Below are 26427 nucleotides of genomic sequence, written 5' to 3'. Positions count from 1 at the left end.
GACTGATTACGTAAAAGTAATTCAATAAATATCAATATGGTAGAAGAGCATGATCGGGTCTTAACAATAAATACCAAATTAAGAGAAAAATGGAAGAACCATTATGGCATTGTGTCATATTTGAGTCTATAGCTGTGTGCTTATAACTGAACTCAGTAAGAGTGAACTAGTTCTCAGAGCCCTCAAATGTAGTTTCTACCCAACACAGCAGCTTCCATCACAGGCCAGAGAAAAGTAGGGGGTTTTCTTTTAGGAAACAGTGTGGGCTAAAGAGAAACAGATGCAATTTAAGCAGCTCCCCAGTGCTCTTGCTCTTCAATATGTCACAGTGGGTGGGAGCTCTCTGCCATGAATCCCTTTCCATCTCCTTGACAGAAGCATGTCAAAAGAAACAACAAAGGTATCTCTTAATGCCTGCTGCTGTTTAGTGGATGAAGCTGTTCATCCTGATGGGTAAAGAATAAAGCCTAAGCCTCAAACAGAAGGAATGGGTTTTCTCTCCCTGGATCTTTTTTTTTTTAATGCCTGAAAAGAATGCAAGGTTTCTGAAACAGTCTGAATTTTAGCCTTTAGACCTGAACTATTCCTTGTTTATAAGGAGAGATTTTTAGGGATCAACATAATGTAATCAAATTTAAAGACATTTGGTAACTTTGAGATGCTGGTACAGAAAAAGACTCTGGCTAATCTATCCCAAGAAGAAACTAGAATTATGTATGCCTGCCATACAAAAAATGACATTTCCAACTTTAAAGGGCTCTGGTCTTCTAGATGACAATTGGTAGATAAAAAAGGAAGGCTTACCTATTAATTGAGTTAATTTTGTAATAATGAAACTTAACTTATCCTATGATAACTCAGATGAAATTCACATTAAACATCTGAGTTCCTGGTGAAAAGCATTCTCAGAGGAATACTTCCAGAAAGTGCCATCCTGTGGTTGGTTCAGATTAGTGCTGTGCCATTCAGTCTCACTGTGATGTGTCCACATGATAGAAAACCCCAGTGTTTCCTTATTTTGGTTAAGGTTTTACTAATAAGATGATTTGCAGTGTTAAAAGGGTAGTGACTTGTGTAAATATGAAACTTAACACAATGATGCATAAAGAAAATACAGCAAAAAGTGGTGAGCATGGCGATGTGCAAGCCTGACAATGGAACTCTCAGCATTCCTGAAAGAAGCTTCTCATTGCAACACAAGGGGTTATGTTATTATTTACATCCATTGCTGGTCAATATGCAAAAACTAAGGGACCATTTGCTAAAACTGCAATACAGCACCTACCCAGAGGTTCAGAGCAAATTGACAGAGGGAGATCAGGGACAATATCAGAGCCAGAGAATCAGGATAAGAGCTGTGAAATAGTGCCCTTTAGATAAGATAGAGAAACTGACCTCATAAAATGTCAAAATATGGTTGCCTGAACAGGACCTGCATAATGACAACAGGAACTGAAGGACTAAAGTGAACAGGGAAATTCCACAAGGCTTCCTCCTATGTAAAAAGCCATAGGTGTTCAATAACTGCTTAGCAGGAAAGTATCAATTTTCTCTGGGGAGAAATCCTTGCACAGGTCATACAATTCTAAGTGCTCAGTCATGAGCACATGTGCATATAAGTATTGCTACATGGACTCAATAGGTTGATATGCAAATATGTAGCAAAAATAATTAAAAAGAAGTTGTAAATTTGGGAAGAACTGGGGAACATGAAAGGAGTTAGATATGAGAGAGGGGATGTATATTCATGTATATGCAATATATATATATATATATGGGCTTACAAAAACATGGTTAATTTAGGATGAATTTTCTCTTTCTTTTTTTGAACAACTATTGAGCATATTCATGAAATGACTCCCAATTTCATGAGACGTGATATACGATACAGCCTTAGAAATGTTCTAATAGACACAAGTAGACAATAGACATTTTCAGAAAGGAAGCTCTGGAACTGAGGCGGGTGTTAGTCAGTAAAGCACTTATTTCAAAGCACACGCTTGAGACCTGTTTTCATTCCCAGAACACATGTGAAAAGCTTATGCTGGCCAGCAAGATACACAGTAGGTTAAGGCATTTGCTGCCAAATCTGACAAAATACCTACAGGGTAGCAAGAGAAACTGATACCCACAAGTTATCCTCTGGCTCTGTTTTCACACCATGCCACATACATACACATATCCATAATCGTAATTTAAATAAGTTAATGTATGTAAATATGAAAAAAAATAAAGTTGGAAATGTGGGCCTGTAATTCCAGTGCCAAGCTGGCATAGAGATCCTTGTGGCCCATGGTCCAGATGTCCTATTGAAACAGTGAGAGCCAGGTTCACTGAGAAACCCTTTGTCAAAAAAAAAAATGAATGATGGGAAAATAACAAATAAAGATCCTCAATATACCCCCCTGATCACCAATGCAAGTGCACATGTATGGACATACATACATACACACACACACACACACACACACACACACACACACACACACACACACACCACAAATGCTCACACAGATGAAAACAATTGCCCGCAAACATAATGGGGAGAAATAAATAAATAATATACATACAAAATGACAAGGAAAAATGGTGGAAGGGAAAGGAGGATGAGGAGGATGGAGGGCGACGGGGAGAGGAGGGGAGGGAGAGGGAGAGTAAGAGGGAGAGGAAGAAGGCAAGGGAGAGGGAGAAAATTGTGGATTGGTGGTCGCAGCACGTAGTGCTTAGCTTAATTCACTTGTACTACCTCGCTGATGCATATTTTGGATAAAATGGTTTCTTTGCAAGTCCATATAAATATTTTGTCAATAAAATAAAGCCAGTGGCTAGAGAACTGACTGAAGGGATCTAGTGAGTCTTAGAAAAGCGCACAGCTAGATGTGTGAATTGCAAACAGCTGTCCAGACTCTATCTCAGTGTAGCACACTGGCATTGAGAGCTAAACTTTTTTCAAAGTATTACAATTCAATTCTACATACAGTTGGGGAACATTACAGGTTAAGCCGACAGTATATTGCAGATCACATATATAACTGAGTGTTCAGAATACCTGTTTGAACAGTAGTCATCATCATGTAAAATGTGACAGGCATAATCATCATTTGCAATGACAATAATCTATCACTGAAGAGCAAGCAAGTGTCAGAGGAAGTACAAAAGCTTCATGTATAAGTTGTAGACACTGCAGCTTTGTTCTAGTTGATGATTAGCACACTACTCAATGTCCTTGAGTCTCAATTCCTGAACAGTTAGTTGACCCTCCAAACTCTTTGTGACAATTGAATTAATACAATTGCTCAGCCCCTGAATTAACCTTTGATATGGAGTAAATAATATATTACTCCTTATTAAAACAATATTCTTAAAGGAGTATTATGATTTTTTTGTTTTCTTGAGGTTTTTATTAAAAAAACAAATATTAGTTGAGAATTTAGTTTTAGAAATGAAAGTAATGTTTTCCTTTATTCACAATGTGGTTATTATAAAGAAGAATATTTATTGTGAAAGCACTTCTCCGTCTATAACTCATGGGTCTTTCTTTTCTAAATGTTGGCACACACGTTGGGGTTTTGGCAATGAAAAATGTAGATGTTTACTCGATACAGAGACCACAGTTCAGATGACTTATTTTAAAAGTATGATGTTTCTCCCTGAACTTGGGTTTTCAGGAACTGTCCCAAGTACCAAAGGATAGGAAAAATATTGAGTCTTCTGTTTATAAGAAAATTATTTCATCTGGATATGTAATTCAGTATTAGTAAGCTGACCTGTTGGCATAACCATCAACCATGTTTCAGTGCTAATAACTTCCCTACACCTGCTGAATACACCTGAGTGTTCTTTAATTCATTTCTCGGTCAAGCTAGAGAAAGCAATGCTATACTTTGTGCCTCCAATACTAATAAATCACACAAAATATTAAATCAATTATAAAATTGCATGCTGTTGAGTATCTGCACTCATACTTATTCATTAAAATATATACACATCTATCCAGAGAGCAAACTTGATAAATAGGTACATTTTGTACCTGCCATTTGAGCAGGTGGGTGCATGGAGATGAGATGACCTTTATCTTAATAAATGCAATGCTCACTAGGGTGAATTTCTGTCAAGATCCTCACAGAATTTAACAAAAGTCCTTATTTTAGAGCTGAGACTAAATTGCTTGTTCCCATTAATAACAACCGTTATGGCCTTTCCACAAAACTAAAAGCTGAGGAAACATGAGTGACAGTACATGGTAAAAGTGACTATAATGACATTTTAGATCTGTCAGGCTTTTCTGCAACTGCTGCACCATAGGTAGCCTAATGAGACACACTGTGTAGTCACACAGTGAGAAAAACCCTTTAGAACTCTTGTTTCAGTAATTTAAAGAAGCCTCTGTGTCTGAAGGCTATCACGTCCTGCTGGTCCATGTAATCTTCTGATAGGTACTGAATTGGAGCAAAAGGAACTTTAGTCATAGCTGCACAAAATTTAGATACAGCAGGCTTTTGTCAGTGATGGCCATAGACACAACAAGTATGGAACCGAGAGCAATACATTCTGAAAATTTGCAAATTTATGTGACTCTCAACTCCTATGCACACAAACGGTAAAGTTACTGTTAAATTATTGAGCCTTTTAATATTAAAGCCTTGCATTTTTCTGTCACAATAATAAACTTGTAATGGTTGAGAATACTGCTGATGTTTGGACATTTTCTTCAAAAGGACGATTGCAAGGGGAGTTATGTTCAGGGTAATTGAATATGCAAAGCATCTGGTTTTAGAGACCATAAGAAAATAAAAAATTGTGTATGACACCCCAATAAATATTTATTAAGGATATTCTTCTTGTAATAAAGCCTTTCAAGCACTGTGATAAGAATAATGATTAAGGTTGCTGTATCACGATAGCTAACAATGTAATACAAAATTGTTATGATACAAGGAAGAAGTAAACAAGCATAAAATTCAGTGTCTGTATGTATTTCCATCTATTATTAATTTCTACTTTCCTTCACACTTTAAGAATCATTTAAAGATCATTATGTACATTTGTGTATATTTGCTTATGATTAAATATCACATTGGTTTATAGATATATTGTGAAATTGAATACAAGAGGTGGTTGGAGGCAGGTTAAGGGGTACCCTAGTGTGGTAAGTGCAATGACAGTAGATGTTCAGGGCCAGTCTCAATTTATTGGGAGTTCATGGCCAGTTTGGGATTCACCACACCTATGTAAGCAAAAGAAAAAGAAGGCAGTACACCAACAAACAAAATCAATAACTACAGAAGAAATATAGATGATTAAAATGAAGAGAAATAGAAAGAAATGACGAAATACAGCTGGTTAAAATGAAGAGAAAAAGAAACTGTGTGTCAAGCAGCCCCAACTGACCTATCTACTCTGTGATTCCTGCACTTAGTGCTAAGAATCAAATGTGTATATACTGAGTTTCCCTAATAACTACTGGAGATGGACTCGACAGGCTCTATCTCCTCTTTGTTGTGTATTTCACTTAATGTCATCCCTGATGGGTCCTAGGACACTCTAGCTTCCCTGGAGTTCGAAACTTTCTAGTAACTACACACAGTTCCCCATCCCCTACTGCTGCATATTTCTATTCAATTTCCTGACCCTCTGTACTTCTTTCCTCTCCCTTCCAATATCTGATCCTGTCACCTTTTACTTCCTTTCCCTCCTTTCTCCCTCCAATCGTTCCCTCTGTCTACTTCCTGTGATTATTTTGATCCCCCTTCTATGTGGGATTGAAGCATCCACATATTGGTCTTCCTTCTTCTTAAGTTTCATGCGGTTTGTGGGTTATATCATGGATATTCTGAGATTTTGGTTTAATATCCACTTATCTCTGAGTATATATCAGGTGTGTTCTTTTGTGTCTGTGTTACTTCACTCAGGATGATATTTTTCTAGTTCCATCCACATGCCTATAAATTTCATAAAGTCATTGTTTTCAATAGCTGAGTAGTAATTCATTGTGTAAATGTACCAGCTTCTGGCTTTTATAGATAAGGCTGCTATAACATAGTGAAACATGTGTCCTGGTTATTTTGGAGCATCTTTTGGGTTTATGCCCAGGAGTGGTATAGCTGGGTCTTCAGGTACAACTATTTTCCATTTTCTGAGGAACAACCAGATTGATTTCCAAAGTAGTTTTACCAGCTTGCAGTCCTACCAGCAATGGAGGATTGTTTTGCTTTCTCTATATGGTTTTTATCTCACCTCCAAATTTTCCCCAATTCTAGTTGTTTTTCAGAGTACTCTCTCTATCCTTTCCTGTTTGCAACTAAGTCCCTCTTGTTCTCATCACCACCTACCTGAGTCCGCCTTTGAAATTTATTCTATTTTCTTTTTCTGGGGTGATTGAGTATCCCACTTGAGCCCTCTTTGATACTTAACCTCTCTGGGTCTGTGGATTGTAGCATGATTATCTTTTATAGCTAATTCACTTATAAAAACTGGTCATCTTCTGTAAACAGGGCAATTAGAGATACTGTTATACCAACTCAGCCACAAAACCTTTCAGCTTCAACTTGTCCTATCTGCAAGATGTGTTGAAGTAAAGGTGGAAATATACTTGTGAGAGTGGCAAATGACCAGACTAACTTGAGACCCACACTTGGAGAGGGAGCGCATGCCTAGCACTACTTGGATGACTAGAAAACAGGTGCTGGATTAGAGATCGAAGTTAGAACCTAAAAGTCAATGAAATGATTCCTAATGATATTCTGCTATATGTGTATGCTCATCATCGGAGAAGCTTCATCCAGCAACTGATGGGAGCAGATTCAGAGACCTATACCCATGCATTAGGTAAATCTTGGGGAGTCTGGTAGAAGAGAGGAAGGAAAGATGGCAGAGCCAAAGGACTCAAGAATAATAAAAAGAAACACAACTCACAGCATCAACTATGCAGGGCTCAGAGGGACTCTTGGAAACGAAAGTGAGAACCAGAGATCCTGTATGGGTCTGCAGTAGGGTCTTTGCATATATATTATGGTATGTATAGTTTGCTGTTCTTATTCAACTCCCTAGATAGAGAGCAGCTGCTGTCTCTCTGACTCTTTTGTCTGCTTTGGGGACATTTTTTCTTCTATTAGGTGACCGTATCCAGCATTGATATGAAGTTTTGTTCCTAGTCACGTTGTAACTGATTATGCCATGGCTGGTTGATATCCATGGAAGGGCTTATTTTTTCTATAGTTCTATAATGGAAGATATTATGTCCACATAGATTGACATATGAATGCCTATATACTTCACAGAGAATGGTTAGATCTAGGTGTGAGGCACCTGGAGAAGAAGAGGGATAGAAAAACTGTGGTTGGGATTTAATACATGAGAGGAGAAAGAATGAAAGGAAGGAAGAAAAGAAAGCAAGAAAGCAAGCAAGCAAGAAAGCAAGAATTCAAAGCTCCAGAAGTACTAAGAGCTGTTATTTTTAGGAGAAAAACAAAGTAAACATTTCACTTCATTCACTTGTTTTGAAAGTTTTCTCATTAGACTTTAGTGTAAACTATTGGGAACAGAAGCTATATCTTACTGATATATACAGTGTGGGAAACCTGTAGGGAAGATAATAGACTGAATTATATCCGAACAAAACCTACACTTACAATTGTAATATTCTCTGTTTTAATTTGAATGGCAGGAATTGTACGAGCCAATTTTCTAAAATTCTAATTATAATTAATTTGTTTTATACATCTTTCATATACATATACATATATATATATATCAATACAGCAGAGTTTTATGATCATGTAAGTCTGATCAAAGTAGACAATTCTCAATTTCTACTACTTTAGGATGTTATGTATTTAAATTTCCCAATTTCTCTTCTTTCATTTTTATTTCCTGAATGCAATATAGAAAAATGATATGATTTTTAATGCAGGGGCATGAGCAACAGGAGGGAGTGTTTAGTGAGCCCATGCTGAGGCATTGACCCCACAGAGGCAACAGCCCCACAGGTATAGTATAAAATGAAGTTTATCTGTGGCATGAGAATGGGAGTCAAAAGAGAGTAGAGGTGGAGAAAATAAAAAGGGCATAGAGAAGGATCGGAAGAGAAAGAATAAAAAGTAGAGATCAGCTGGGAATACGTGGAGGGATGTTTGGATAGAGGACAGAGTGGGATGGAGAAAGCGAGACCAGAGAGACAGGGTTAGGGGTAGAGGATGGGGAAATAATTCTTTTACATCAAGTCAGGTTCCTACCTGACTGTTGCTAGTTAACAGTTGGAAAGAACCTGGAAGAAATGCTAACATTCCTCCATTTTAGTTTAACGAAAAAATGAGAGGTGGTAGTGAAGCAGGAATCAGGACATCCTGGTAGCTGTTTCCTACAGACTTTTCGGTGACAGTCATGTCTTTGGGAAACCTAAGAAAATTGTGATGGAGATGTTGGTCAAGTCTTAAGATGGCTGGCTGCTGTCCACAGTCTATGGGAGCATCTGTGGTAGAAAGTCGCAGGCATCCCTGAGAGTGGACCGGAGCATCTGTAGATGGCTTCTTTGGAGCTGTGCTGCACGTAGATTTTGAGTAAACACCTGGAATTGGCAAGATGCTGAAACACATGTACATGTTAAAGGCCAAAAATAAAGTTAAGTATATTTGGGAGAAAAAATATTGGTGTACATTTGAAAGCCATTTGGTGGTTGAGGTGAGGAGAGTGCCAATACTAAAAAAGAGGAAAAAAGAGAATTTTGTAGCCAGCATGAACAGTTTTCAATGTGAGCCCAAGGAAGAAAAAAACCTTTTGTGGAGCAGAAGGGGCACAAGGAGTTTTGTCCCTCTTTTTAGAAGATGGAATGTACATTAATTTAGCAAAATGAGAAATATTTTTAAGTTTGTATTTAATAGAAAAGCCAAGGAAAGTTGAGATTTTTATCCTTGTAAATATGATAGTTGATCTTACAGGTTTAGCATGAGGAATGCTTTAGGTCAATAGTTAAAAGACAACCAAAAGAAACAAACTTGAAACTGGATGGTATAGTGGAGTGCTTTCTTAGAGTTAGGCTAATTTATCAAAATGCCATTGGTTAATATTAGGATTTTGAACCTTTTTTAGTCTCAATATAACAGTGGCATAGGAAGAGGAAGAAATATGAAGCATTTTATATCTTAAACCATTAATTACATATGTATGTTCTCCAATCTTTATATCTTATGATTATCAACCAACAAACATCTTTCTAGACCTTCATTTAAATCATCATTAATTAACCTTTTGATTTAATTATTTACTTTCAGACATAGGGTAGCAGACATAGCTCCCAAGGGGAGCAGTTACTGTACATTGAGTTGTATTTTAAGATAAGAAGGTAGAAGCTTACATCTGCGAAAGGTCATATGTGTAGTTGTGTATCCTTTATCATGAAGCCTGTGGGTGAGTCAAATCTGTCTGCCTTTGTGAGAAGACGTTTGGCAGTCTTACCTAAGTAACTAGTGGACTCATGAGTTAATGTAGTGGTGCATTACCTTAGGGTAATCTGTCAAGCAGCAGTTAGCTCAGTTGTCAATGTAATCAGAAATCTGGGAAGAATAAATTACAATCTAGATGATATATTAAATAAAATATCAAAGGTTGGTTGTCTGTATTCCACTACCTAAACAGCCTTCCCATGCCATTGTGGTCTCCGTCACAAGTTGGGCAGAGACACTGTGGCCATTAGACCCAGAAAATGAGAGGTTTTTTTTCCCCCCTGTGGAAGACGAACATTTGAGAAATGACTAACCTTATCTGAGGCAATATGAGACATTTAATTCTCTGAGTGTCCTCGTTTCCCCACAGTTTAGGCTGAGCCCTAGAAACAGGCAAGGCAATGGAGCAATGTTTCTTAGTGGTTAGTATACCACAATTCAGGCAACATCCTTTCTTTACATGCCTATCGTCTTGGATACCTTGAGGTGTCACTGTTAGGATTTGGGATGCTCTGTCATAGTGAGCTTTAACATTTAACATATTTAGCAAATCTCTGACAAGATTGAAAAGTAGCATCTATTAAGCTTATCTGAGTTAGATGTTTTATGGCTGTTTTTCTATTTGCTTTAGGTTGTATCTAGCAAACATAAAAAGTATACTGTAATTTAATGACAGTAGCAAAAACAAAGCTAAACATATCTTTAAGGCAGTGGTCTTTAACTTTTTAATGTTGTAAACCTTTAAAGTCATATTAAAATTGCTATTTACCAAGGCAGGATAGAAAATGTATGAAAACCTTATCTCAACTGAAAAGTGTCTTTGGAGACCTCTTTTTGTAAGTCAAGTTGTTCTCAAAGAAGATGGCAATAAAGCAGGCACTTCCCACAACAAAGATGTTAGACAGTCGTGTGAATGCCTGCAACCAAGATGACACTGAAGCTGTAGACTGCCCTTGAGTAACATGGTGCTGAAACTATGGTTCTGCCTTTCTTTCCCCTTTCTACTTACAGAAGCTTGGCTATGTACAAATAAATAGACAAATAGGTAGACACATAAAGAGACAAATAAATAGGTTTTGCCCAACAGGCAGGGTGTTTTATGCATGTGAGTAGAGGAAATCTGTTCTGCCCTGCCAGCTTCTCTAAGCTGGCTTAGAGTCAATGTGGACCAGAAGGGAAATAAATTAGAGTTAAAAATTTCTCAGGAAGTAGAAGTTTAAGACTGCCTGCTGGAGCAAGCAGTGAGCAGCAACAGTGCAACAGAATGGGGTACCAGGTGGGGGAGTAAGAGGTAATTCTGAAACAAAATCCGGAGAGTGGTTTTAGAGTCCCAGGAGTGAGGAGCAGGAATGAGTGGGTTAGCTAGATTAAGGATAGGAAGGAAGTTGGGAAATTGGAGGAGTAAAGAGAAGGCATGGAGTAAAGGCAGATAAAAGCCTGAATATAGAAAACCTTCTATTCTCTAGATCGCTTGCAAGTCTCTTAAAAGTTCATTAAAGTAATGTGATCAAAAATGCTGTTAAATGGCCATTTAGAGTTATTATCTAGTGGGTATTGGGGCCAAATTTAGTGTATGAAGTCCAGGAAGCATCCCAGTAGAGAGCCTGGAGATAGCTTTGAAGACACAATAGCTACGGGTGAGAATAAAGATCATTTCATACCACTACTGTCATCCCGGGGATAGACAAAAAACTTTCTGGGCAAACTGGATTGCAGTCATCATGTGGCAACTAGGGGCCAATACTTGGATAATCAAGTAAAGAGGGAAGAGCTGTGTCTCCAGAAGACAAAAATCTCACCCAGGGGAAGAGGTCCTAAGACAAGGGGGTCAGTGAGAAGGGCCAGCCCTAGTGTGAAGATAGTGGCTGGGAGTTCTTCAGCTTATACCAACCGGCAGAGTAGCTCACTAAATCGCTGATGTTTGGATGGAGAGATCTTGTGATCTGATGGTGAGATAGTGAGCCTGAGTGACAGGCAGGCTTGTTGGGATATGGTCCATGCTCTGGCAGGACCAAGAATTTTTGAGTTTAAGACTCCGAGTCTCAGTACCACTGATTTGTTTTATAATGCGGCAGCAAGATTTATCGGGAGCAGGTGTCATAGTGGGCCCATGCTTAGGCATCCCCGCAAAGGTACCAGCCAGTACTATACCAGTCTAGTATAAAATGAAGTATATTTGGGGTATGGGAAGGGGATGAGGAGATAATAGAGGCAGAGAAAGAAAGCAGAAAGAGAAGGACAGAAAGAGAGAGCAGAAAGAAAGAAGAGGCTGGCTGGGGACATGTGGGGACAGAGGACAGAGGGAGAGAGAGAGAGAGAGAGAGAGAGAGAGAGAGAGACCAGAGAGGTGGAGAAGAACCAGTCCTTTTATAGTTAGCCAGGCTCCTACCTGGCTGTTGCTATGTAACCGTTGGGCAGAGAAGAAATGTTAACAAAAATTAATGGCTTTTATGAATGTTTCATAGATTATAATATTTATTTAAAATAATTGTCAAAAAACAATTAGAATATCATCTAACAAATGAACAATTTATATGTAAGAACCAGAACTATTACATTCCTGTAGCTTAACACATGAATGCCAATATAACCCACAGTAAGGGGTCCTACAGTTCTGGGGCAATCCATTCTGTTTTAATTTCTCCTCTAAGCACGGGGCTTCTCTCACATGCAAATGGGCAGGACTGGGCCAGATGGTGGATATCAAGATAAATTTCCTTAAATTTCTCTTGTTTTACTCCTGTTACCATCCTCTTTCTGAAACCCACTTTAAAAATGTCTATAAGCACAGAGCTCATACTTCTTAGGATGTTTTGTTTTGTTTTTGTTTTTGTTCTTGGGGGTTTTGTTTTGGATTTTTGTTTTGGTTTGGTTTGGTTTTTGACCAAGGAGCTTAACCAAGGCCATCTATGTGAGGGTAGATTCAGAACTCTTTCCTGGAGTTCTAAACTGAGTACCCACCTGAAGACAATGACTGGCCTTTCCCATGGATTATAAATAGTAGTCAGCAGGAAGGGTTAAGTACTGTCAGACACTAATAATCAATAGGGTCTGTCTTTTTGAGTTCACTGCAGGTAGCACCTGTACCGTGAGCACAAGGTTGCAGTGGATGGTGACAGCATCTCTGGATCTTTCGTTCAGTCTTCAAGCTCTCTCATGCTTCCCTTTCTTCTTTCCTGGTGTTCTTGAAGTCTTAGCATGGTTGACAGAATGTATTGTTTAGGGGCAAGCTTTCAACTTATTCTCAGCCTCTTGGGCTACAGATCTCTGCATACAGGAATGCTCACCTCAAAGAAATGCTTCTCTTGTTAATAGTGTGAATACCTTTTGCATATGGCTATAAGTATTGATATTTAGAAGGTATTTCAAAACTATGTTAATTTAGTTATACAACGATTATAAACTGCTCACTGAGGCCTATTGATATCATGGGTGTGTGTCCAGCTTCTTTCTTAATTCAACTCTTCCCAAAAGGATTGAATGGATTGGCTTCTGAGACTTTTAAGAAATTCTAGGAACAGGTTCTATAATGTGATCATGCAGTTTCTGATTACATACATAGGATGTGAGGCTTCATAAAAAAGGATTGAAGGACTCACAAAGTCCCTCTTCTTTCTCACTACCATGTGAGATGCTATGAGACCATCCACCCCCAAAGAAATAGTTCTGACTGTACATGACTCTGCTTATATGTTTTCAGACTTTACAGCTTTAAACTGTACAGAGAAAATGAAATATTGTTTATAACTCTCCCAGACTAAACGCTTTTGTTTAAGCAAAGGAATAGTCTAATTCTATGAGATATGCTAATGTAAATCTACAGATATGAGAATAAGAACTCACAAGACTGAAACAGTAATTTCCGAAGTAGGTCATTCAAGAAACATTGCTTCTTGAACCTATAAAGTTTGCTAATGTTAAAAGTCACAAGTGGTAAGAACTGTCTTGCAGCTCAGCAACTCCCTGATTTATTTGTTGTTTGTTAAACAGTTTATCGTGTAGTTGTTTGTGACTTTGTGCATTTGAATATGTGCAGTGCCTGCAGGGATCAGAAGATGGTGTCCAGTCAGTCCTATGGCATGGAAGTTACAGAAGCTCAACTGTCTTTCTTGGGTTCTGGGAAGCAAACTCAGGTTCTTGGCAGGAACAAGATGCTCAGCCTCTGAGCTATTTCTCCAGTCCCTATTTCCTGCCTTAAGTCTCAGAGAGTTGGAGAAGGAGACTGCTTTACTTCCCATCCAGAAGAATCATTTGGCTCATCTAGAGATGGAATGCAGCCCTATGTTTTTTTCCAGATCTAAGAATATGTTACATTTTTTCCTCAGAATTTTAATATTATTTTATCATTAAAATGCAAAGTATTTATTATACTATGAAATACAGTTCTGATATCACTGCTATAATCAGCTTGCATTATATCCAAATTATTCCCAAGTAATACTTGGTAACTGAAACTTAGAAAACTCACCAGAGAATGATAGTCTCACTGCAGAGAAGATGAAGAATATTATGGGTAACTGAGTAAATTCAAATAAATTTATAGACACAACCAAGAGTAAGTCCAAAGGATTAATAATTTGAAATTCAGAAAAATTTGTGCTATAACATTTTTGAAGATTGCACATGTACAATTAAGTTTGTTAATGTCTTTCTTTTCTTTAAAATAATTTCCTGACATACACAGCTTGGAAAATATTAAAAAAATGTACGTGTCACAGAATTAATTATTGTAAGTTAGAAGATAAGTACTCATTGTACTTGTCCTATTTATAACACAGTATGAAAATTAGACTCCTTCCTGAACTGGGAGAATGGACAGTGGACAGTGGCTCCTTATGGTGAAGAAACAATAACAACCTTCATTAATCTTAAAATAACTCAAAGTATAGACATAGAAATATATATGTATATTTACATATAATTGTACATATATAATTGTATATCAACTCATAGCAATAAGAAAATTAGATTTTAATAACTGTGAATTAACATTAATTTGTCACTTAAAAATGCTTTTTTAAAATTATTCCTAGAGTTGAAAATCTTTTGACTAGTAAAAGTCTGCTGTCTTCGATAAGGTTACACAAGAGGCAGGTGCTGCAGAAATTCACCCTGAACTTTAGGAGTCAGCTCTGAATCCTGTGGTTCTATCAACATCCAAAGCCATCATCATAAATTCCAGACAAAATCAACTTGTGAGGTCAGGAATACACCAGTATGCCCTCATGGGGCTGCATTTATTAAGCAGCCTGGATTGGCGGCTTTCACTCAAATACTTGGAGCCTGACCTAATTTCAGAGTTTTATCAACAGCAGGGTATATTCTTTATTCAATACACTTCAGACCTTCAGACCATCTTTTGCTGCTCTCCAGTGTTTGGGGAACGAGGATTACATGGTTGCCTGGAGGACTCATACTTTCTTATCACCACTTTGACATTCCTGATCATTTCTCAACATATCTTTCACGTTGAACCCATAAACTATGTGTCTGATTCTGTCTGTGGCCCTTGGAATCAGAATATGAGTATCATTGCTATGTATATATCTCAAGGTGCTGTGTGTACTTTTTCTCTTGAGGAAACACTTTCTATTTTAATCCATAAAAATAGTCAATGTCTCCAAACTGACTCATGTCTCAGTGCTGAACAGAAATAATATTTCCTGCAATTTGAAATGTAGCTATGAATGCCAAGGGAGGTGGAGAGGAAGGGGAAAAGAGGAAGAGAGGAAGAGAGGAAGAGAGGAAGAAAGAAGAGACAGAGACAGAGACAGAGACAGAAGGCGAGAGAGAGAGAGAGAGACTTATCATTAGTCTTTCTACAATCCCCTATTCTGGCTGGCTTGTGATGGTTTTGTGTTCGGTTTACCATTATTAAACTGTCAGAAGACCAAGTTCACTTGATATCACTAATTACTGTGCCCTAGACCCTAGCAATGACAAAGGTTGTCTCTTCTGCAAATGGTGCCATGATTCTATCTGCAATCAATAAGAAATTCCCCATGTCTTATTTCATTTATGTAAAAATTGGCCCTCAGGAGAGTGCTACTGACAGAGATAAAGGCTCTACTTCACATTACTCCACAACACAGTCCTGATGCATCCTCTGCTGCTGCCTGCTTTGGATCTAATCCTCTCTTCCAGGTCCCTGTCTCATGGGTAGTCAGCTTCAGCACCGCATCAAGTTATATGAACACATGATTACATATGCAGATGGGATTATAGGAAGTGACTATTAAAGAGTGACAGAAATCTTGATTTTGAAAGAAAAATTTAAATGCATTTCAAAGAAAAAGGAATAATAGTACTTTAAAAACATACAGAGTAGAAAATAAGGAAATAACCATGACTTCCAGGTAGCTTAGGGAATTGTCAAGACTCTTGGGAAACTAAGGAGCCAGTGTCAGCTATCAAAGGCTACAGAGACTTTCTTTCCTTTTTTTCCTCCTGTCTACCCTCTTACTGTTCCACATCCGATAACTGCTCCCTTCCTACCTGTTTCCATGAGGATGTCCCCATCACCCCATACAGCACCTGGCATCCCACCAGACCTCTAAACGTCCTGGGGCCTCCAGTCTCTTGAAGGTTAGATGAATCTTCTGTGACAGAACCCAGACCCTGCAGTCATCTGCTGTATGTGTTGGGGGCCTCATATCAGCTGGTATATACTGCTTAGTTGGTGGTCCAGTGTCTAAGAGATGCCCAGGATCCAGGCTAGTTGAGACTGCTGGTCCTCCTAAAAGGTTGCCTTCATCCTCAGCTTCCTCCATCTTTTCCTTGATTCAATCACAGATGTCAGCAACTTCTGTCCATTGGTTGGGTGCAAATAAGTGCTTGTTTAGTCTTATGGAGGGCAGTCATGATAGTCCCCCTTTTGTGAGCGCTCTATAGCCTCAATAATAGTGTCTGGCCTTGGGGCCTCCTCTTGAGCTGGATTGCCCTGTGGGCCTGGAGCTGGACCTCTTGTCTTCAGGATGCTCTCCATTTCTGTATCTGCAGTTCTTTCAGATAGGAACAATTATGGGGCAGAGTTTTGACTGTGTGGTAGCAACCCATCCCTCAACTGATGTCTTTCTGCTGGAGGTGGGCTCTACACGTTCCCTGTCCCTACTATAGGGTATTTCATCTAAGGTCTCTCCCTTTCAGTCCTGAGATTCTCTTACCTCCCAGGTCTCTGTGAAATTCTGGAGGGTCCGTCCAACCTCCTACCTCCCAAGGTTGCCTGTTTCCATTTTTCTGCCGGCCCTTAGGACTTCAGTCCTTTTCCCCAACTCAATACAAGATGATATTCCCCTCTGCCCCATCTGCATCCCCTTTCCCTCTCCTGTTCCTCCCTCCTTCCCACCTTGTGCTTGCTTTCTTCTCCCTCCCAAGTGGAACTGAGGCATCCTCACTTGGGCCCTTCAGGTTGTTGGCCTTTTTCAGTTCTGCGGACTGTATCTTGTGTATTCTGTACTTTTTTGGGGGGAGCGAGGTAGGAGCTACTAGCCACTTATTAGTGAGTACATATCATGCATGTTCTTTTGAGTTTGAGTTACCTCAATCTGGATAACTTTTCCTAGTTCCATCCATTTGCCAGCAAAACCCAAGATGTTCTTGCTCCTAAGTACTCCATTGTTTAAATAAGCCACAGTTTTTGTATCCATTCTTCTGTCATGGGATGTCTGGGTTGTTTCCATCTTCTGGCAATTGCAAACAAGGCTTCTATGAACATAACGAAACACGTGCCCTTCTGACATGGTGAGACATCTTTTGGGTATATTCCCAAGAATGGTGTTAGTGGATGTTACAGGATATCTATTTCCAAGTATCTGAGGAAACTCCAGATTAATTTCCAGAGTGGTTGTACCAGTTTGCAATCCCACCTTCAATGGAAGGGTATTTCTCTTTCTTTACATCCTATCCAACATGTGTTGTCAACTGAGGTTTTGATCTTAGCCATTCTTTTTGGCATAAGGTGGAATCTCAGGGTCGTTTTGATTTGATTTTCTCTGATCACTAAGGACTTTGAATATTTCTTTAGGTGCTTCTCAGCCATTTAAGAATCCTCTGTTGTGAATTCTTGGTTTGGTTCTATGCCCCATTTTTTATTGGGTTGTTTGATTTTTGGAGGTTAGCTTCTTGAGTTCTTTATCTATTTTGGATATTAGCCCTCTATCAGATGTGGGGTTTGCGAAGATTTTCCCCCAATATGTATTGGCCAATTTGTCTTATTGACTTACAGAAGCTTTCCAGTTTCATGAGGTCCCATTTATCAATTCTTGATCTTAGGGTGTGATCCATTTAAGTTTTGTTTAGGAAATTTCCCCCTGTGCCTATGAGTTCTTCCCCACTTTCTCTTCGGTTAGATTCAGTGGATCTGGTTTTATGTTGAGATCTTTGAGGCACTTGGACTTGTGCTTTGTGAAAGGTAACAGATATAAGTCTATTTTCATTTTTCTACATACAGACAACCAGTTAGACCAGCACCATTTATTGAAAATACTTTCTTTTTTCCACTGTATATTTTTGGCTTCTTTGTCAAAGATCAAGTTTGCATAAGTGTGCAGTTTTATTTCTGGATATTCAATTATATTCCATTCACCAAATTGTCTCTGTACCAACACCATGCAGTTTTTATCATTATTGCTCTGTAGCATAAATTGAAGTCCAGGATGTCCATACCCCTAGATATTCTTTTATTGTTAAAAATTGTTTTCATTATTCTGGGTTTTATGGCTTTCCAGAAGAATTTGAGAATTGCTCTTTCTATGTCTTTGAAGAATTGTGTTGAGATTTTTTTTATGGAGATTGCATTAAATTTGTAGAGTGACTTTGGCAGAATGGCCATTTTTACTATGTTAATTCTGCCAATCCAGAGCAGGAGAGATTCCTCCATTTTCTGAGATCGTCGATTTCTTTCTTGAGAGACTTGAAGTTACTGTCATACAGATCTTTCACTTATTTGGTTAGAGTTGCCCCAAGATTTTTTATATTATATTGTGAAGGGAATTATTTCCATCTCAGCTTGTTTATCATTTGTATAAAGGAAGGCTAATGATTTATTTGAGTTAATTTTAGATCTGTCTACTTTGCTGAAGTTGTTTATTAGCTGGAGAAGCTCTCTGAATTCTATGATATTTATACTATCATATCATCTGCAAATAGTGATACCTTTGTTTCTTTGCCAATTTGTATGGCCTGTTCTGTTTTTGTTGTCTTATTGCTCTAACTAACAGTTTCCCTACTGTATAGAATTGAAATGTGGACAGTTGGCATCTTTGTCTTGTCCCCAATTTTAGTGGGATTGCTTCAAGTATCTTTCCATATAATTTGATATTGACTGTTGTTTTTGCAGTAAATTGATTTTATTATATTTAGGTATGGGTACTGAATTCCCAATTGCTCAAATACGTTTAACATGAAGTTGTGTTGGATTTTGTCAAATGTATTTTCTGCATCTAAGGAGATGATCATGTGATTTTTTTCTTTGAGTTTGTTTATATAATGGATTATGTTAATGGATTTTCATATATCAAGCCAACCTTGCAGCCCTGGAATGAAGCGTACTTGTTTGTGGTGAATGATATTTTTCATATATGCTTGGATTCAGTTTTCAATAATGAAGGGGAAGGGTTGAGTCTTTATGTGGCTCAGTTATCAGAGTAATTGCGACTTCATAGAATGAATTAGATATTGTTACTTCTGTTTATATCTTATGGAATATTTTGAGGAATATTGGTATTAGGTCTTTCTTGCAGGTTTGATAGAATTCTGTACTAAATCTGTCTGACCTTGAGTTCTTTTTGATTGGGAGGTTTTTAATGCCTTCTATTTTTTATGGTATATGGCCCTGTTTAGATAGTTTACCTGCTCTTAATTTATCTTTGGAATATGGTGTCTAGAAAGAAAGACATTCATTTCATCTACATTTTAAATTTTCTTGAGTATAATTTCTTGTAATAGGATCTGATTATATTTTGAATTTCTTCCATTTCTGTAGTTATGTCTCCCTTTTCATTTCTAATTTTGTTAATTTGGATACCGTCTCTGGGTTTTGTAGTTAGTTTGACTGTGGGTTCATATATATTGCTCATTCTCTCAAAGAATCAGCTTTTGGTTTTGCTGATTCTTAGTATTGTTCTCTTTATTTCTATTTGGTTGATTTAGGCCCTGAGTTTGACTATTTCCTGTAGTGTACTCCTCTTGGGCATGTTTGCTTCTTTTTGTTATAGAGCTCTCAGGTATGCTGCGAAGTGGCTAGTGTAAGATTTCTCCAGTTTCATCACAGGGGAACTTAGTGCTATAAATTTTCCTCTTAGCACTGCTTTTATTGTGTCCCATAGCTTTGAGTATGAGGTGACAACATTTTCATTAAGTTTCAGGAAGTCTTTAATTTCTTATTTCTTCCCTGACAAAATTATCATTGACTAGAGAATTGTTCAATTTCCACATGTATGTGGATTTTTTGTTGCTTTTTCTGTTATTAAAGACTAACTTTAAGCCATGGTGGTCTGATAGGGTGCATGGGATGACTTCAAATGAGGGTTTTTTGTTTGTTTGTTTGTTTGTTTGTTTTCTTGCTTTGTTTTTGTGACGAATTATATGGTCAATTCAGTACCATGAGGTGCTGAAAAGTCAGTGTGTTTTTTGTTTTGTTTTGTTTTGTTTTAGGGTGAAATGTTCTGTGGGTATCTGTTAAATCCATTTGGTTCATAACCTTTATTAGTTTCACTATGTCTCTTTAGTTTCTGTTTCAATAACCTGTCCATTGGTGATAATGGGGGATTGAAGTCTCCCACTATTATTGTGTGAGGTTCAATGTGTGTTTTGAGCTTTAGTAAGGTTTCTTTTATGAATGTCAGCATCCTTGTATTTGAGGTATAGATGTTCAGAATCAAGACCTCTAATGGATTTTTCCCTTTGAAGAATATGAAGAGTTCTTCCTCATCATGCTTGATAACTTTTGGTTGTAACTCTATTTTATTGGATTATAGACTCTTGGTTCCAGTTAGGGTTGTTTTTGTAGTTGGCTTTATGTGTATGTGTGGTTCTCTCTTTTTGGCTTTGTTGTAAGATGTTTAATAACTTGTCTTTTCTTTGGTGTAGGTACTTTCATTATGGTGGAGTATTCTTTCTAGGATCCTCTGTAGGACTGGATTGGAAGATAAATACTCTTTGAATTTCGGTTTGCCCTGGAATATTTTGATTTCTTGGTCTATGTTGATGGAGTTTTTCTGCGTATTTTAGCCTGGATTGGTATTTATGTTCTCTTAGAGTCTGCGTGTCCTCTGACCAGGTTCTTCTGGCTTATAGCATCTCTGTTGAGAAATCTGATGTAATTCTGATAAGTCTACCTTTGCATGTTACTTGGGCCTTTTCCTTTGCAGCTTTTAATATTCTTTCTTTGTTCTGTGCATTTAGTGTTTTGATTATTATGTGATGAAAGGATTTTCTTTTTGGTCCCCTTTATTTGGTGTTCTATAGGCTTTTTGTACCTTTATAGCCATCTCTTTCTTTAGGTTGTAGTTTTTGGGTTTTTTTTGTTTTTTTTTTTTCTATAATTTTGTTGATGGCATTTTCCAGTCCTTTGAGCTGGCAATCTTTGTCTCCTCTATTGCAATTATTCTTTCACTGTATCATGAATTTCCTGGATGTTTTTGGTTAGGAGTTTTTATTTTAGATATTTTGAATTTTCTTTGAAAGTTGTGTCAATCTCTTCTCCAGTATATTTTACACCTGAGATTCTCTCTTCTATTTCTTATATTTTGTTGGTGATGCTTACAACTGTAATTCCTAACCTTTTTCCTAGATTTTCCAATTCCTTGTTTTCCTCCATTTGTGTTTTCTTTATTGTTTTTCCTTCCACTTTCAGGTCTTAGACTGATTTATTCAGTCCTTCACCTGTTTGATTGTGTTTTTCTGTATTTCTTTAAGGGTTTTGTTTGGTTCCTCTTTAACGGCTTCTACCTGTTTACATCTGTTTGCCTGTATTTCTTTCAGTGAGTTATTTATATCCTCCATAAAGGAATCTATTATCTTCATGAGATTGAATTTTAGGTCAGTTTACTGATCTTCATGTGTTTTGGTATATTCAAGGCTTGCACTGGTGGGAGATCTGTGTTCTTATGATGCCTGCATATATTGGTTTCTGTTGCTTATCTTCTTGAGCTTGCCTCTTGCCAGCCATTTATTCTTGTCTTGCTGGTCCAGGTGACTCTGCCTCTTTTGTCCCTGGGTTACCCTGGTAGGCCTGTGGCCCTGGCTGTAGTAGATCTCCTGTGGGACTATCCAACTAAGGGTTCTTCAGAGGGGCAGAGAAGCTGATGACCTCTTGCCATAACTGCAGTAGGTCTCCTGGGAGGGTTTTAGACTGTTGAGTCTTCAGAGGAGCAGTCAAGCTGTTGTCCTGTGTGAAGCTGTTCTCCAGAGGGGCTACAGACTATGGTTTCTGTTCACCCATGTGCAGAAGATCTCCAGGGAAGCTTTCAGTCTTTTGGTTCTATTGCCCTGAATGCCACAGGGCTCTAGGAGATCTTCAGACTGTAGTGCCATTTGTTCCATTGCTCTGTGTGCAGTAGATCTCCTGGGATGCTCCAGGCTATGGTATAAGTTGCCCTGTATGCAGAAGGTCTCCTGGGATGCTTCAGGATGTAGTGTCTTCAAGGGAGCAGATTAGCTAGTAGTCTGTCCTAGCAGAAAAGACCTTGTTTTCTGTGTCAGAATCATTAAAGCTACAGACACTTATTTAGAAGAGTGGGAACTTGGTGCAAACATGGAGATGAACTTTAGAGTGTAAAACTTATTTAATATTACAGGCTTCAGAACATCAATGCAAACATCAGGACTACAAATTATCAGGCTGAGGGGTTGAATATGTAATTCCATAACTAGCTTAGGTACCCTTAGCATTTGATAGTTCCTGGGAGTAGGTAGTCATTTTTTGTTTGTTTTTGTCTTTAAAAAAAAAAAACTGCAAACAAGATCCGGGCCAATCACAAGGTTATCTGGGCAACACACATTTGATGGAGGAAGAAGAGAAGAGGAGGAACAGGAAGGTTGAACGACAAAGCATTTTCTTAATTTGCTAGGCTGGGATTAGAGAGTTGAAAGGGTGGTAAGGGGCAGAACTGAATGAGATGAATATGTCCAAGATGCTTTCCAAGGAATTCTCAAAGGAATAATAAAACTATTCCATTAAAACCTTACTGTCTGTAGGTTTGCTCTCATGACTGTCAATTTTCTATGTCCTATATATACATTTTTCCGTTGGATTCAAATACCAGCTGTTTTACTGTTTCTATGGACATTTCCCTCTGATAGGGAAATCAGACATGTAGTTATAGGGATAGTATTTGCAGAGCCCATCTATGCTATCATTCTCTTCCCTACCAGCTATTTCTGAGCTTTTTATGCTTACAAAGCACCTATATTTGGACTTTGACTACACATATAACCTAACTTTTATTTCTCAAGGAACCAAACCTGTAGAACAGTGCTTTCAACGTGACTTTATCACATGGGTTTATGGGCACATAAACTGTGAGAGTGTCAGACGTGCGCATAGCACTTATTCTGTTCAGTACCACCCCCAGATGTAGCATTTTTCTTTTCTGCTGATCATGTTCAGTTAACTTTGGCCATAGTTAATTCTGTAATTGCCTACTGATTCCTGGAAATACAGTGCTGGTAGCAGCTGTGATGGACCTGTTTTCTATGCAACCTTTTTCTATTGTCTAGGAAGTATATGCTTCCTTTTTGGTCTAAAATATAGAACCCTACAGACTTGTGCTGATAAGAAATCCTCTAGTGGGTCATTTGAAGTGCTTTAAAGTGGGGTCTACTTTCATCCAGAGTGACTTGATCTCATACATTCTTTCTACGGAGCACAGGGTACGATATGAGTGTCTTCTTGGGCTCATAAATACACCAGGTCTTAAAAGATAGCACTTCATAAACCCTATGTTCTTTCTCCAAGCTGATATCAAACTTCACATTTCAGGCTAGCTATAAGGCCAGATGTCCTTGCGTACTAAAGGATGGGATGGGCAATTGATTTTCCATTCCCAGTATCTTTGCAGTGATGTCAGTCTTCTAGACATATGCTGTGATGAGTAGCATTAGATAAGTTCCTTAAAGAAGGGCTACCAAGAAAGGAAAACTGATATGTACTAGGAATAGAAATATCCCTCCATTACAATGGATCAAGGTAGAAGGAACTGGCCTCTAAAGTGTTTTTATTTGGTTGTACAATTCTTGTGACGAATCAGAGACTCCACCAGATCTGTCGCAGGAGCCAGCAGTTTCCCCTTAAAAACTTACACTCTCTACTTTCTGTTTTAGAAATGACACAAGAACAAGCAGTTCATACTTTCAGCTGTTTTAGTCTTGGTTAATCACTAACTACAGCCACCTCCAGTTGTGTAGGCAGAACTATAGTTCTAAAGGGAAGGAGAAACTGGAAGCTGTATAATAATCACACACAACATTCATTTAATTAGGAAGTCAATTTTGAAAGATTTATTGTATTTTTAATAGTATGCATTTGCATCTCTATGTAGTTTTGTCCACATACATGCATGTGCCCACAGAAACCACAAGAGAGGGTCAGATCCCCTGGAGCTGGGGTTAGAGGCAGCTGTGGGTACGGGTACTTAGAACCTAACTCCAGCCCAATGCAGAAAACCTTAGGAGATGACTAGAGGATGAAAACAATTTCTTTTCAACATGAGGTAGAAGTAAGCTGTGGAAGTTCACATGGCAAGGAAGTTAGTAAAGGTGCTTTGAGAAGAACTCGATATGTTTTCATGGTGATTTTGATGTTCATATGCATAAATTATGAATACAACAAGAATCACTTTATTACTCCCCATAGTGTAAGAAAAGCCTGACTTGACATATTTGTTCAAAGCAAAACATTTATTTAATCTATGGCTGCTTTTAACCAATTAGATACTGTCAGGCAGACAAAATTGTAACTATGACTTATTTTGTTTTCCCTCAGAATAAATTTAACATTTTTAATCTAAATCTTTAATAAGATTCTGCAGCCTTACAAAATCAAGAAAAGTAATGTGGACTGAAAATGAGTTTATTTTCCAATAATTTGTTGTTAGGCCTTTTTATAAATCATCCATGTTTTCAACAAGAAATGTTTTTAAAGCACTATCTCAGTGCTTGAAAAAAAATAAGTGATGGGTTTTATCTTTGTTTTGTAATCAATTATGATCTCTCGTTTCTTTTACTGTAACCATTGGGTGCTATTTTGAGATATTTCATACAATAGAGGTAGAAATGGCTATTTAACCAATTTTTATTTTATTTTTTGTATGTGAAAGCTATATATATATATATGTATATATATACAGACAGACAGACAGACATATAACCCTGTGTATGACTTGAGCATGATGAAACCAGAAAAGAACCCAGAAATAGTTATAGATAGGTGTAAGCTGTCATGTGGGAGCTGGGAGAAGAACATTGGTCCTCCACAAGAACACCAAGTTCTCTTGAATACTGTGATTTTTATGTAGTCCCTGATTATTTTTTAAAAAACATTTTAGATGATTAACATAGCTGGGTTTTTTCTTTTCTTTCTTTTTTTGTTTTGTTTTGTTTTGTTTTGTTTTGTTTGTCTTAGAATGTCTATTGCTGAGGTGGGTTGGGACAATGTCTGCTCAATGTTAACCTCAAGAAGCTAGACTAGGTAGCTAATCCCCAACTGGCCAAGTAAAGAGAAAATTAATGAAAAATGTCTGTGGAGACGTTGGGAAAAATGGTACACAATGGTTCTAGTAACACTACAAGCATGTGTTTATTACCAACAGGGATTTTACATTTGGATAGAAGGCAAGAAGTTTGCCTGTCTACAGTCTCTACAAAATGTTGATACCAACTTATTTTACTGGATAGAGATCTCAGTTTGGTTGCCAGGCAGTTTATCATATTTTGGGTTTAAATGACATTTTTCTTCTCCTTCCCTACTTTCAGAAGCTTGAGGTCTGTAACTATAATTAAATATGAAGATGAGTCACTCTAGAAAACTCCACAGCAATGGACCCATGCTGTCCTGTCCTGTCTGCCCAGATTCCATGAGCAGTGGCCCTAGGCTGTCCTGTCTGTCCATATCTCATGTGACTGAAATAGACAGCTGCAGAAAATCTTTAAATGCTCTCTGATCTTTTTAAAAATTTTCATCGTTACCTTAATGTCATAGTTGAATAATCAAATGAAGGATATTTCATTTTGCTTACTACCAGATGACCATTAGATAAAAGCTTTATGTTATGTCTTATGTCCTCTATCAAGTTTTATAACAAACCTGCCACAATGTTAAAATGATTTTGCTATAAACACAGAATGTGTCAGTCAACGGAAAGCTGAAGATTCTAAAGCTGTCTTTAAAGAAGTGACATTTATTTGTCTTTTAAAGGGCAAGATATAGGTTAAAGCAGTTGAGAATGAAGAAAAGAAACCCTTCAGTCTTTGTGGTATGTTCCATTGCTAGGCTGATACATTTATTTTAAATTTCTTTTTGGCTAGCTTAAAGAGAGTTTAGCTTACCAGCACAAAGTTCACTTACTTGGTAATTGAATATGATAAAACAAGTGGAGATGGATGATTCTAATGTAGATCCTTATTTAGTAAGAGCAAATATTTTCAAGTGTAACCATATTTTTTATTTCAATTAGATCACTACATTTGATTTATGTTCCAGGTTGACATACATTCATCGGTGGGACTATTTTTTGTTTCTAAATTTATCTTTTCTAAAGTAGAAGCTGCATGTAGGATTTATACACCTATATGACATTCAATTTTATGGCATTTTTACACAAAATGCTAAATAGTTTGGCCCTATTTTACTTTAAAAAACAGAAAAGGTGACAGCTACATTATCCTTCATTTAAAAAAGCAACTGTAGTATGCAGGTTTCTGTATCAGCTGCTTAGGCTAGAGGGATGAATGGACTCAGACAAATGTCCCAGAAGCACACAAAATAAAC

This window comes from Rattus rattus, chromosome 8, assembly GCF_011064425.1.
Source record: "Rattus rattus isolate New Zealand chromosome 8, Rrattus_CSIRO_v1, whole genome shotgun sequence".
NCBI classification, from domain to species: domain Eukaryota; kingdom Metazoa; phylum Chordata; class Mammalia; order Rodentia; family Muridae; genus Rattus; species Rattus rattus.
The sequence above is the reverse complement of the archived record's forward strand: the minus strand, read 5'-3'. Positions refer to the sequence as shown.